Here is a 12,158-nt window from a genome sequence, read left to right as displayed (position 1 = left end):
ATATAAAAGTTCTAAGTAATGATTAGATTCTCAGAATAAGAATCAGGAGAAGAGATTCATTGATCAAAAAGATTCATGTGTGTTTAGAATAAGAAAATAAAAGGACTGAATATTTCACACCAAATACAGTAAGTTGCCAAGCTCTTTAGGGACCACAAAGATATCCCCTTTCACCCCTTCAAGATTTCTATGACTGCATCATTCCTGGCCATAGAAAACAAAATTCCCAGCTCCAGGAGCTGTGAAGTCAGAGTAACTACAACAGCCTTTAGGAGCTTTCTATGACCAAGTAATTCCTGGCAAGAGGCATTACATTTTTCATTGCTTTTATCCTTATCATTGACGATGATGTCATTTTGGAAGCACTAACTGAATATCAGAAAAAGATAAGCATTTTTCATGGGATCTGATGAAATCTTTCAAGTGAAAGGCCAGTGATGAGATGAATTTCTTAATTTGAAAAGCAGGCTAAATTTAATTGTTTCAGACTGTTTTCCATTATAGGCCATTGCTAACTTCTTTCCAAGAGTGCTTGCAATCACTTACTTTTCAGATTGGGTGCCCTGGAATAAAGCCAGATTAACTCTGAGCTGTGAATTTTACAAACGCTCTTGTTTAACCTATAATCGATTTAAATAGAGCCATTCTACAAAATGCAAACATGGTAATTGGTGCAATTTTATTTTTTGCCTGAAACAGCATACAAGAATATGCTGGCTTTGACTTTCTGGATCTTAGCACAGCCAGAAGTCTGGCAGAATAATCACTGAAGTTCAAATTAGAGCCCCAGATGGAAACACAAACAGGGGCCACCACTGTGCCTTTTTCATGCTTCGAAGCTCAGTTCTGGACAGAAATGTGTTTCTAGTTAAAATGTAATCATTTCCAATTCCTTCTGATCACTGGATCATATTGGAAAGAAACAGCCTGAGGACTACAATTGCTTTTAATTACCACTGAAAGTTGATTGAAATTTTCATTTCCTTTCCATACATTTTTATTTTTATAGAACAAACAAGAATAAAATAAAGATATGGCCTCTTTATACTTTAAGTGTATTTTGAGAAAAATCTTTGTTTAACATTACCCTCTTTGAATTAGAATTTCTTTGTCAGGATTGGATTTTCCCAACTTTCCTTTACCATGGATTGCCGATAGAGCCAAGTCAGTTTATTATTCTTCAATGGTCAGGTTTAAAATTCAAATTGTTTTTTTTTTGTTTTTGTTTTTTTGCTTTTGTTTTTTGTTTTAGTTCAATAAGACTGAAGAGAGTTAATATGCTTCTCTGATCAAAGAATTTAAAACTGTAAGATACTTTGGTGAAGGTTTTCTTCCAGCCCCACCATGCTTCTACCTCCCCACACAATTTTAAAAATGAATGTATACCAAGATTATTGAAAGAGACAAGGTAAAAAACAAATGAATCAAAAAGCCAAAAAATACCCTCTCTCACAATAAAGCTTTATGGAATACTCAATATTTGAAATTTTATATTAGTTTTGATCTTCATATATTATTGAAATGCTATAAATAACTATACTCCTTTTTAGCTGGGACCTAAAACATGTATCATAAAACCTACCTAAAATTTTTGGGTGATTAGTGGCACCCAAATTCTGCTTAAAATAGGAGTGAATGGCAAATAGAAAGATGTTGCATGGCCTCACGTGGTTTGTTCTGTACTGTTTCAATTCTGAACAACCTGCATGGTGAAGTAAATGTACTTTTTTAATGCCTTTGTGATTATTTCAAGGTTTGTATCACAGATTAAAGAAAACTGTCTTAGGAAATTGTTTCTACTGTAGAAATACCTGATCTCTAAAATGAATCCCATATTTGGGTTTCCCATGGAGACACTGGAAATGGAGGAATTTATGTGTATATCCAGTAAGATTTCATAAAGCAGTATGTTTAATCAATTTACAAAATGTTATTAAAAGTCTAAGCTGTGGAGTCCAAGATACCTAGGTGGTTCAGATCCATCTTACTAATTCTGTGACCTTGGGCAAATAACTCAACCACTCTGTACTTAAATTTTCTTGCCTGATAAATGGCTAATTATAAGCCCTCCCTCAAGAGTTCTGGAGAGAATTAAATCTGATAAAATGAAGCGTTTGGCACAATACCAGAAACATAGTTCTGGATAACAATTACAGTCGTTATGCTTAAGTATATGGCAGTACACAAAAAAAGAATACACTACTGGCCTTGCCTTCAGAAATATTATTTTCTCAGTGAGGTTTTGATATACATACATGAAAAGTTGTATCTATTGCAAATCAGATTATGAGTCAATGAATCAAATAAAAGCTTTAGTACTTGAGAGAGGAAGAAATTGTTCTGGAATGCAGTTGTCCGATAAGGTTTAATGGGAAAGAGAGGATTTGAGCTGGACTGCAAATAAAATGTAAAATTCAGATATTGAGAAAGAAGGTGTAGTTTATTTCAAATATGAACAATGGAGGGAAAATAGTCACTTGCATGGGATTTTGTGGGATAGCTCTAGACCAGTAAATATGTGCATTTGGCTAGAGCGTGTTGAGAGAGTGTTGAGAAGATGTCAGAGAGTGTTGAGAAGATGTGGAAAGAAGATTATGGATGTCTTTAAAGGCCCTGGAGTTTTTTGAGATTGAGATGTTAACAGTTGAGGAAGATTTATTTGGTTTCTTCTTGTTAGATGAGCTCAGGAAGGGTCAGAGGGAGGAAGGACCGTGGATCAAGAGAAAATTTATGTGAGGAACAGGATGGAGTTTCATGAGATTGGAAAGAGAAGATAATGACAACACGAATTTAGACAATGTAGTTTACAACCATCACCTAGTTTAATCCTCTCAACGGTCCTAAGAATATAGCTAGACAGTGAAAATGATACAAGTTGAAGTCTAGTTTTCTGATTCTAGAACTCAGACACTTAACCATTGTGCCATTGTGCCTGCTCCATATGAGAAATTTGGTGCCTAGAAGCTCATGCATTATTTCCCTTGCAAGATACAGTTTCTTCTTAGATCAAACCCTACCTTGATCAATATTGTAGAAATAAAGAAAATCAACCAAATGTAAAAAAGCAAAGCTGGGAAACCTTCAGAGTGGACAAAAGGAAAATGTTCAGGTGTGTCCTGATTGGAGGTTGTTGGCATGCAGAAGCTACAGACTGGCTAACTAGAAGCAGGGCATCTTACTTGATTGATTAGGGTCTGTACTTGACTTTCTCTGCCTGATCCTAAATTGGAAATGGGGACAAGAATCAGGGAAGCTGTCAGTTATTGATCAAGTCCTGATTATTTTGGGCTGATTGTTACAAAAGTTCTTTTTTAGCTTCCTGAATTGTCACTAGAGTTAGCAATCTGGCTTCCTTTAAGTCTGACTTAAAGTTGGCTGGCTTTCTGGGTTGTTTACTGTACATAGAGGGGTTGGTTTCCTGGGCAGCTTGCTATAGGCTGTGAGTCCAAGTTCTATTTTACATACGGTCTATCCATTTTCCATTTGTATATTCAGTTTCTCAGTACCTTTTCAGAGCTTAGTTGCCTTTGAACTCCCTAAGTACTTTCTGATTCTGGTGGAAAAAAAGCATATTCAAGATATAAATGCTAGAAATCTAATTGAAATTTTATTTGGGAGTACAAAATTAAAATTGAGTATCTGAGGCTTATAGACATACAATATTTTATCGCAGAGCCAATAATATGCCTAATTTTTTTTATATTTATTTATTTGAGAGGCAGAGAGAGACAATGAAAGAGAGAGAGAGCATGAGAGAAGAGAAGTCAGTGGGAGAAGCAGACTTCTGCTGAGCAGGAAGCCCGATGTGGGACTCGATTCTGGGACTCCAGGATCATGACCTGAGCCGAAGGTAGTCGCTTAACCAACTGAGCCACCCAGGCGCCCCTAATATGCCTAATCTACATGTGCCTGGTTTTATATTTTGACTCAGCTTCATGCCCACCCTCTTTCTAAATTCTCCCTTCCATTGCAGGGGAGGATCCTGGGAACTACATTTGTCAGAATCCCTAGCCAGCAGGTTTTAGGTAGGATTCTCCAATGAGAGAGGTTTTTCTTTGAAATATAAAATGGAAAAAAATTCTATTATTCCTCAGTGACAGTCATGGGCAGACAGGTAGCGATTGGGAGATGGTTACTGTAAAGTTTTACCAGTGACTTACACACATCCTCCTTTCTGAGAAACACTCACTTGGGTGAAACAGCTAAGGTCAATGGAGGTGGCCTTCCCAATATCCTTGCACTTCTAGATTTCCTGAAAGTTTGCAGGGGCTTCTTTGACATTTGTTCTCCTAGTCCCTCAGATGGTTTGGTAAGTCTTTAATTCCCAAGGTTGAACCCCATTTTGTTCAAAATACCTACAGTGATTTTTGTTCTTCTGACTGACCCTGAGGAATGATGAGGTGTTCTACCAAAACTAGGGATGTACACATTCTCTGAGAATGTTCTGGATGAAACTGGAACCTATTTTCAAATAGTGAAGACAAAAGCCTGAAGATAGAAACAGACAGTTTAACCTGCTACTCTGCTGACTTTGAAGGTATTGGAAATAGGCAAGAACCGAGGAAACTTGGAGAAGGCAAGATATACAAAGAGAGATCCATGCAGTCCCTCATGTGAGTAAGAAATTAATTCAGCTGTTCTGGAATAAGAGTTGTTCTTCTTGGCCACTGTATAGCAGAAAGCATTGACTTTAGGATTGATACTGTCTATTTAAGAACTGGAACACAGCTATTTTGAACTGGAGAGCAATGGCCTGAGGGAGGAGATCCAATAACACTATGTACATAATGGGAATCCCAGGACTGAAGCTCTTCCATACGGGATGGTAGATGGACAGTTGGAACAAGGTCACATTGGTCAGCAAAACCAAAAGCATGCCTTATTCAAAGGACTCGTCCAAGATGGGAATATCATCTTTATGCCAAATGAATACATAACATAATGTCTGAACTGGAATCACACTCGTACAACTTGCAATGATTTTTTAAGCTTGGTACAAGGAGTCACAGACTTTCAGGAACTTTTGGCCAAGATGCGTACAAAACTAAATTATGCAGTGATGAGACTTAGTCAGTTAGAAGACTGTCTTAGCAAGATCTGCCAGGTGAGTCAACTTTTCTGCAGAGACCAAGTCTCTTGGGTTGATGGTAATCATTGCAGGAACTGAACATGCTGAATGGTGCTGTGGAGAGCCAAAGAACATCCTATCCCTCTCTCAGTTGCTCCCAAGACTCCCTCCCCATGTACATTGCCAGCCAGTGCTGTAAAGTCTGCTGACCAAAATGCGTCTATACAGGAAAAGTCCTTGTAGAAGAGCCAATGGATCTTAACTTAGAGCTGCTGGGAATGCTGAGGTGGAGTTTTAATAAAAGTTACAGAAGCATGCGCTCCTTTGAACTGCTCAGAAAAGGGTCACATGCAGTAGAGGTTATAACTTTTGAGTAGACAGAGCGAAATGTGGTGAAAACTTACAATGTAAAAACTAGAATACAAAAGCCACTTGTGAGTGCAAGAAAAGTAACATCTGTGCCCAGAGAGACTCTGCCTGCCATGAGAATATTGAGGAGTATGCAGCTCAAATGCATTACTGCCATGCCAATACTCTATGTGTCATCTTGCCTGAATTACACCGCTGTGACTGTGTCCCAGGATACATATTTGTAGATGACTTCTCCTGTACAAAATGGGGTGAATGTGGCCACAGGCAGCACACCTGTGTTGGGAATGCCATCTGCACCAATACTGTCCAGAGACACAGCTGCATCTACAAACTGGGCTAAGTGGGGAACAAGACCATTTGTGGAGTATTCTGCCAAGAGCATAACAGATATGGAATATCACGGCTCCTAAAAAATGCATTTGTCCTCTGGATTTAAAGGAAGCCACTGCAAGAAAGATATTGATGAATGTACAGGAGGAACCGCTGAGTGCCACAATCATCCTTGCTGTGTTAACCTGCCAGGCTTGTACCGCTGTGAGTGCAGAAGCAGTTTTTAGGATGATGGAGTCCTGTATTAACACTGATGAATGTGCCTTAAAAACCCATACCTGTTGGAGTGATTCCCCTGGCCTCCATCAATCTGGCAAATGAATTCAATTGCCTCTATCTGGGCTCTCCTGCTCTGGTGATTGTCCCAATGGAGAAGTGCAGTGCAATAGGCAGGTGTTCTCTCTGTTCCTGTGAGAACCAAAAGATAATCAGCCAACAGATAGCTTGTCATTGCTGGAATCCAAATGCTGACCTTTTCTGTTGCCCAAAGTGTGACACCAGGGTCACAAGTCAATATTTAGATCTAAATGGACACAAGCTCTATCAAAGTGGAGACAACTGGACTCACAGCTGCCAGCAGTGCCAGTGTCTGGAAGGAGAGGTAGATTACTGACCACTTGCTCCAATTTCAGCTGTGAATACATAGCCATCTTGGGAAGGCATTGCTCTCCTCACTGTGTCAGTGACCCAGCTGATAACATTACCTGTGACATCAGGAAAACTTGCTTGGACAGCTGTGGCATTTAAAGACATAGCAGCTCAGTGGGAACATGGCTGGATATCCTTGTACAACCTGCAAATGTAAGGATGGAATTTTGGAGTGTTTTCTGTGGATTTGGAGTGTTTTCATAATTGAAGTGTTTAAAATGGATTCATCATCACAAGAGGAAAAATGGACAAAATGACCATCTAATATAATGAACAGGAGTTGGTGTTTTTATTATAGACAGTTATCAAAGTCTGCACTGAGGAAGAGGTTTTGGGAATGCATTCTGGACCTATCACTTTGTTCATTAATGCTAACATAGTCTAGATGACCTAAAGTGCAGTGCATTCAAATATTTGGTTGTTAGAAGTTTCCCATGTTGTAAATCATTTTTCCCTAATCAGACCATTTGCAAATACATTTAAATGACCTCATGGTAAATTTTATTTTTGGTTTATTTTGTGTACAAGCATAATAGAGACTCAAGATCCTTTTATTTATTTTTTCTGGACTTTTGGATCAAATTCTACAAATAAAACTGCCTATTGTGATTTTTGTCACCCCAAACAAATAAGATAAAAAACAAAAAAACAATTGTGAGAAAAAGAGTAACTATTATAGGTCAACACATATTAGACTTAACTTCTTCTTCTTTTTTGTTATTGTTGTTTTAAGAGGTTGTGGGTTTTTTTTTTTTTTTTTTTTTTTTTTTAGGATTTTACTTATTTACTTGACAGAGAGGTCACACATAGGGAAAGAAGCATGCAGAGGGATAGGGGAAGCAGGCTCCTTGCTGAACATAGAACCTGATGTGGGACTCCATCCCAGGACCCTGAGAACATAAACTAAGCCAAAGGCAGAGGCTTAATCCACTGAGCCACCCGGGCACTCCATTGTTGTTGTTTTAAGATTTATTTATTTGAGAGATAGAGAGAGCAGTGGTGAGGGGCAGAGGGAGACGGAAAGAGATAATCCAAGAATCTCAAGCCGACTTCCCACCAAGCAGGATCCTGACATGGGGCTTGATCCCATAGCCCTGAGATCATGATCTGAACCAGTCAAGAGACAGACACTTGACCTACCCACCCACCCCCAGACTTAATGTCTTTTTTTTTTAGATTTTTAAAAATTAATTATTTTTATTAACATATAATGTATTATGTGCCCCAGGGGTACAGGTCTATGAATCATCAGGCTTACACATTTCACAACACTCATCATATCACAAACCCTCCCCAATGTCCATAACCCAACCACCATCTCCATACCCCCCCAGCAACCCTCAGTTTGTTTTGGGAGATTAAGAGTCTCTTATGGTTTGTCTGCCTCCCGATCCCATCTTGTTTCATTTTTTCCTTCCTTACTCACCAAAACCCCACTATGCCTCTCAAATTCCTTACATTAGGGAGATCATATGATAATTTTCTTTCTCTGATTGACTTATTTCGTTAGCATAGTACCCTCTAGCTCTATCCACTTCACTGTAAATAACAAGATTTCATTTCTTTTGATGGCTGCATAGTACTCCATTGTATATATATACCACATCTTGGTTATCCACTCATCTGTTGATGGACATCTAGGTTCTTTCCATAGTTTGGCTATTGTGGACATTGCTGCTATAAACATTTGGACGCATGTGCCCCTTTGGATCACTACATTTGTATCTTTAGGGTAAATACCAGGTACTGCGATTGCTGGGTCATAGGGTAGCTCTATTTTCAACTTTTTGAGGAAACTTCATGCTATTTTCCAGAGTAGCTGCACCAGCTTGCATTCCCACCAACAGTGTTGGTAGGACTTTCTCCGCATCCTTGCCAACATCTGTCATTTCCTGAATGGTTAATTTTAGCCATTCTGACTGGTGTGAGGTGATATCTCATTGTGGTTTTGATTTGTATTTCCCTGATACCAAGTGATGTGGAGCACTTTTTCATGTTCTGTTGGCCATCTGGATGTCTTCGTTGCAGTAATGTCTGTTCATGTCCTCTGCGCATTTCTTGATTGGATTCTTTGTTCTTTGGGTGTTGAGTGTGATAAGTTTTTTTTTTAGATTTTGGATACTAGCCCTTTATTGGATATGTCGTTTGCAAATATCTTCTCCCATTCCGTCAGCTGTCTTTTGGTTTTGTTGACTGTTTCCTTTGCTGTGCAAAAGCTTTTGATCTTGATGAAGTCCCGATAGTTCATTTTTGCCCTTGCTAACCTTGCCTTTGGCGATGTTTCTAGGAAAAAGTTGCTGCGGCTGAGGTCGAAGAGGTTGCTGCCTGTGTTCTCCTCAAGGATTTTGATGGATTCTTTTCTCACACTGAAGTCTCTCATTCATTTTGAGTCTATTTTTGTGTGCAGTATAAGGATATGGTCCAGTTTTATTTTTCTGCATGTGGCTGTCCAATTTTCCCAACAGCATTTGTTGAACAGACTATCATTTTTCCATTGGACTTTCTTTCCTGCTTGTTGAAGTTTAGTTGACCATAGAGTTGAGTGTCTATTTCTGGGCTCTCTATTCTGTTCCATTGATCTATATGTCTGTTTTTGTGCCAGTACCATACTGTCTTGATGATGGCAGCTTTGTAATAGAGCTTGAAGTCTGGAATTGTGATGCCACCAACTTTGGCTTTCTTTTTCAACACTCCTCTGGCTATTCGGGTCTTTTCTGGTTCCATATAAATTTTAGGAAAATTTGTCCCATTTCTTTGAAAAAAAAAAAAAAAGATGGGATTTTGATAGGAATTGAATTAAATGTGTAGATTGCATTATATAGCATAGACATTTTCATAATATTTGTTCTTCCAATCCAGGAGGATGGAACATTTTTCCATTTCTTTGTGTCTTCCTCAATTTCTTCATGAGTACTTCATAGTTTCCTGAATAGATTCTTTGCCTCCTTTGTTAGGTTTATTCCTAGGTATCTTATGGTTTTGAGTGCAACTGTAATGGGATTGACTCCTATATTTCTCTTTGTTCTGTCTTGTTGGTATATAGAAATTCAACTGATTTCTGTGCATTTATTTTATATTCTGACCATTTATTGAATTCCTATATGAGTTCTAGCAGTTTTGGAGTGGAGTCTTTTGGGTTTTCCACATAAAGTATCATATCACTGGCAATGAGTGAGAGTTTGACTTCTTCTTTGCCAATTCAGATGCATTTTATTTCTTTTTTTTTGACTAATACTAGGACTTCTAGTACTATGTTGAATAGCAGTGGTGATAGTGGACATCCCTGCCATGTTCCTGATCTTAGCAGAAAAGGTCTCAATTTATCCCCTTTGAGAATGATATTTGCCATGGGTTTTTCATAGATGGCTTTGATAATACCGAAGTATGTACCCTCTATCCCTACATTTTGAAGAGTTTTGATCACGATGGGGTGCTGTACTTTGTCAAATGATTTTTCAGCATCTATTGAGAGTATCATACAGCTCTTATTCTTTTATTAATGTATTGTATCACACTGATTGATTTGCAGATGTTGAACCAACCTTGCAGCCTGGAATAAATCCCAGTTGCTCGTTGTGAATAATCCTTTTAATATATTGTTGGATTCTGTTGGCTAGTATTTTGGTGAGAATTTTCGCATCTGTGTTCATCAAGAATATTGGTCTGTAATTCTCCTTTTTGATGGGGTCTTTGTCTGGTTTGGGGATCAAGGTACTGCTGACCTCATAAAATGAGTTTGGAAGTTTTCCTTCCATTTCTAATTTCTAATTCCTTCCAGTTCTAAATTTTGGAGAATAGGTATTAATTTTTCTTTAAATGTTTGGAAGAATTCTGCGGGGAAGCCATCTGGGCCTGGGCTCTTGTTTATTCAGAGATTTTTAATTGCTTCAATCTCCTTACTGATTATGGGTCTGTTCAGGTTTTCTATTTCTTCCTGGTTCAGTTTATATGTCTCTAGGAATGCATTAATTTCTTCCAGATTGTCAAATTTGCTGGCATATAGTTGATAATATGTTCATATAATTGTTTGTATTCCTTTGGTGTTGGTTGTGATCTCTCCTCTATAATTCATGATTTTATTTATTTGGGTCCTTTCTCTTTTAATTTTGATAAGACTGGCCAGGGGGTTTTCAATTATTAATTCTTTCAAAGAATTAAATTTCAAAGAATTAACAAGTTTTGTTGATTTATTCTACAGTGGTTTTTTTGGTTGTTCTTTTTGTTTGTTTGTTTGTTTGTTTGTTTCTATTTCATTGATTTCTGCTCTGATCTTTATGATTTCTCTTCTTCTGAGTGTAGGCTTTCTTTGCTGTTCTTTCTCCAGCTCCTTTACATGTAGGGTTATGTTGTGTACTTGATACCTTTCTTGTTTCTTGAGAAAGGCTTGTATTGCTATATATTTTCCTCTCACGACCACCTTTGCTGTGTCCTACTGATTTTGAACAGTTGTGTTTTCATTATCATGTGTTTCCATGAATTTTTTCAATTCTTCTTTAATTTCCTGGTTGACCCATTCATTCTTTAGTAGGATGCTCTTTAGCCTCCAGGTATTTGAGTTCTTTCCAACTTTCCTCTTGTGATTGAGTTCTAGCTTCAGAGCATTGTGGTCTGAAAAAATGCAGGGAATGATCCCAATCTTTTGGTACTGGTTGAGACCTGATTTGTGACCCAAAATGTAATCTGTTCTGGAGAATATTCCATGTGCACTAGAGAAGAATGTGTATTCTGTTGCTTTGGGATGGAATGTTCTGAATATATCTGTGATGTCCATCTGGCCCAGTGTGTCATTTAAGGCCTTTATTTCCTTGTTGATCTTTTGCTCAGATGATATATCCATTTCAGTAAAGGGGGTGTTAAAGTCCCCTACTATTATTGTATTATTGTCATTGTGTTTCTTTGGTTGTGTTATTAATTGGTTTATGTATTTGGCTGCTCCCATGTTAGGGGCATAGATATTTAAAATTGTTAGATCTTCTTGTTGGACAGACCTTTGGGTATGATATAGTGTCCTTCCTCATCTCTTATTATAGTCTTAGGCTTAAAATCTAATTTGTCTGATTATAATGATTGCCACCCCAGCATTCTTTTGATGTCTATTAGCATGGTAAATTTTTTTCCACTGCCTCACTTTAAATCTGGAGGTGTCTGGGTCTAAAATGAGTTTCTTGTAGACAGAATATCGATGGGTCTGTTATTTTTAACCCATTCTGATACCCTCTGTCTTTTCATTGGGGCATTTAGCCCGTTTACATTCAGGGTAACTCTTGAAAGATATGAATTTAATGCCATTGTATTGTTTGTAATGTGACTGTTACTGTATATTGTCTCTGATCCTTTCTGGTCTACTACATTTAGGCACTCTCTTTTCTTGGAGGACCCCTTTCAATATTTTTTATAGGGCTGGTTTAGTTTTTGCAAATTCTTTCAGTTTTTGTTTGTCCTGGAAGCTTTTTATCTCTCCTATTTTCAATGACAGCCTAGCTGGATATAGTATTCTTGGCTGCATTTTTTTTTATTGTTTAGTGCTCTGAATATATCATGCCAGTTCTTTCTGGCTTGCCAGGTCTCTGTGGATAAGTCTGCTGCCAGTCTAATATTTCTACCATTGTATGTTACAGACTTATTCCAAGCTACTTTCAGGATTTTCTCTTTATCACTAGCACTTGTAAGTTTTTTTTTAGATGTTGGGGTGTGGACCTATTTTTATTGATTTTGAGGGGGTTTCTCTGTGCCTCCTGGA

General features: G+C 37.9%; 1 protein-coding gene and 1 pseudogene across 9 annotated transcripts in view; both read left to right on the top strand.

Moving 5' to 3' along the window:
• The window catches only part of LMNTD1 (lamin tail domain containing 1), a 492,088-nt gene that overhangs the window by 251,547 nt on the left and 228,383 nt on the right, over window positions 1–12,158 (top strand). The gene's annotated exons all lie outside the window — the stretch shown is intronic.
• LOC101689987 lies at window positions 3,869–7,079 on the top strand (annotated as a pseudogene).

Source organism: Mustela putorius, unplaced genomic scaffold (genome assembly GCF_011764305.1).
Source record: "Mustela putorius furo isolate JIRA1106 unplaced genomic scaffold, ASM1176430v1.1 tig00537227_pilon_pilon_pilon, whole genome shotgun sequence".
NCBI lineage: Eukaryota > Metazoa > Chordata > Mammalia > Carnivora > Mustelidae > Mustela > Mustela putorius.
Note: the sequence above shows the minus strand (reverse complement) of the source record. Positions and strands in the feature narration are given on the sequence as shown.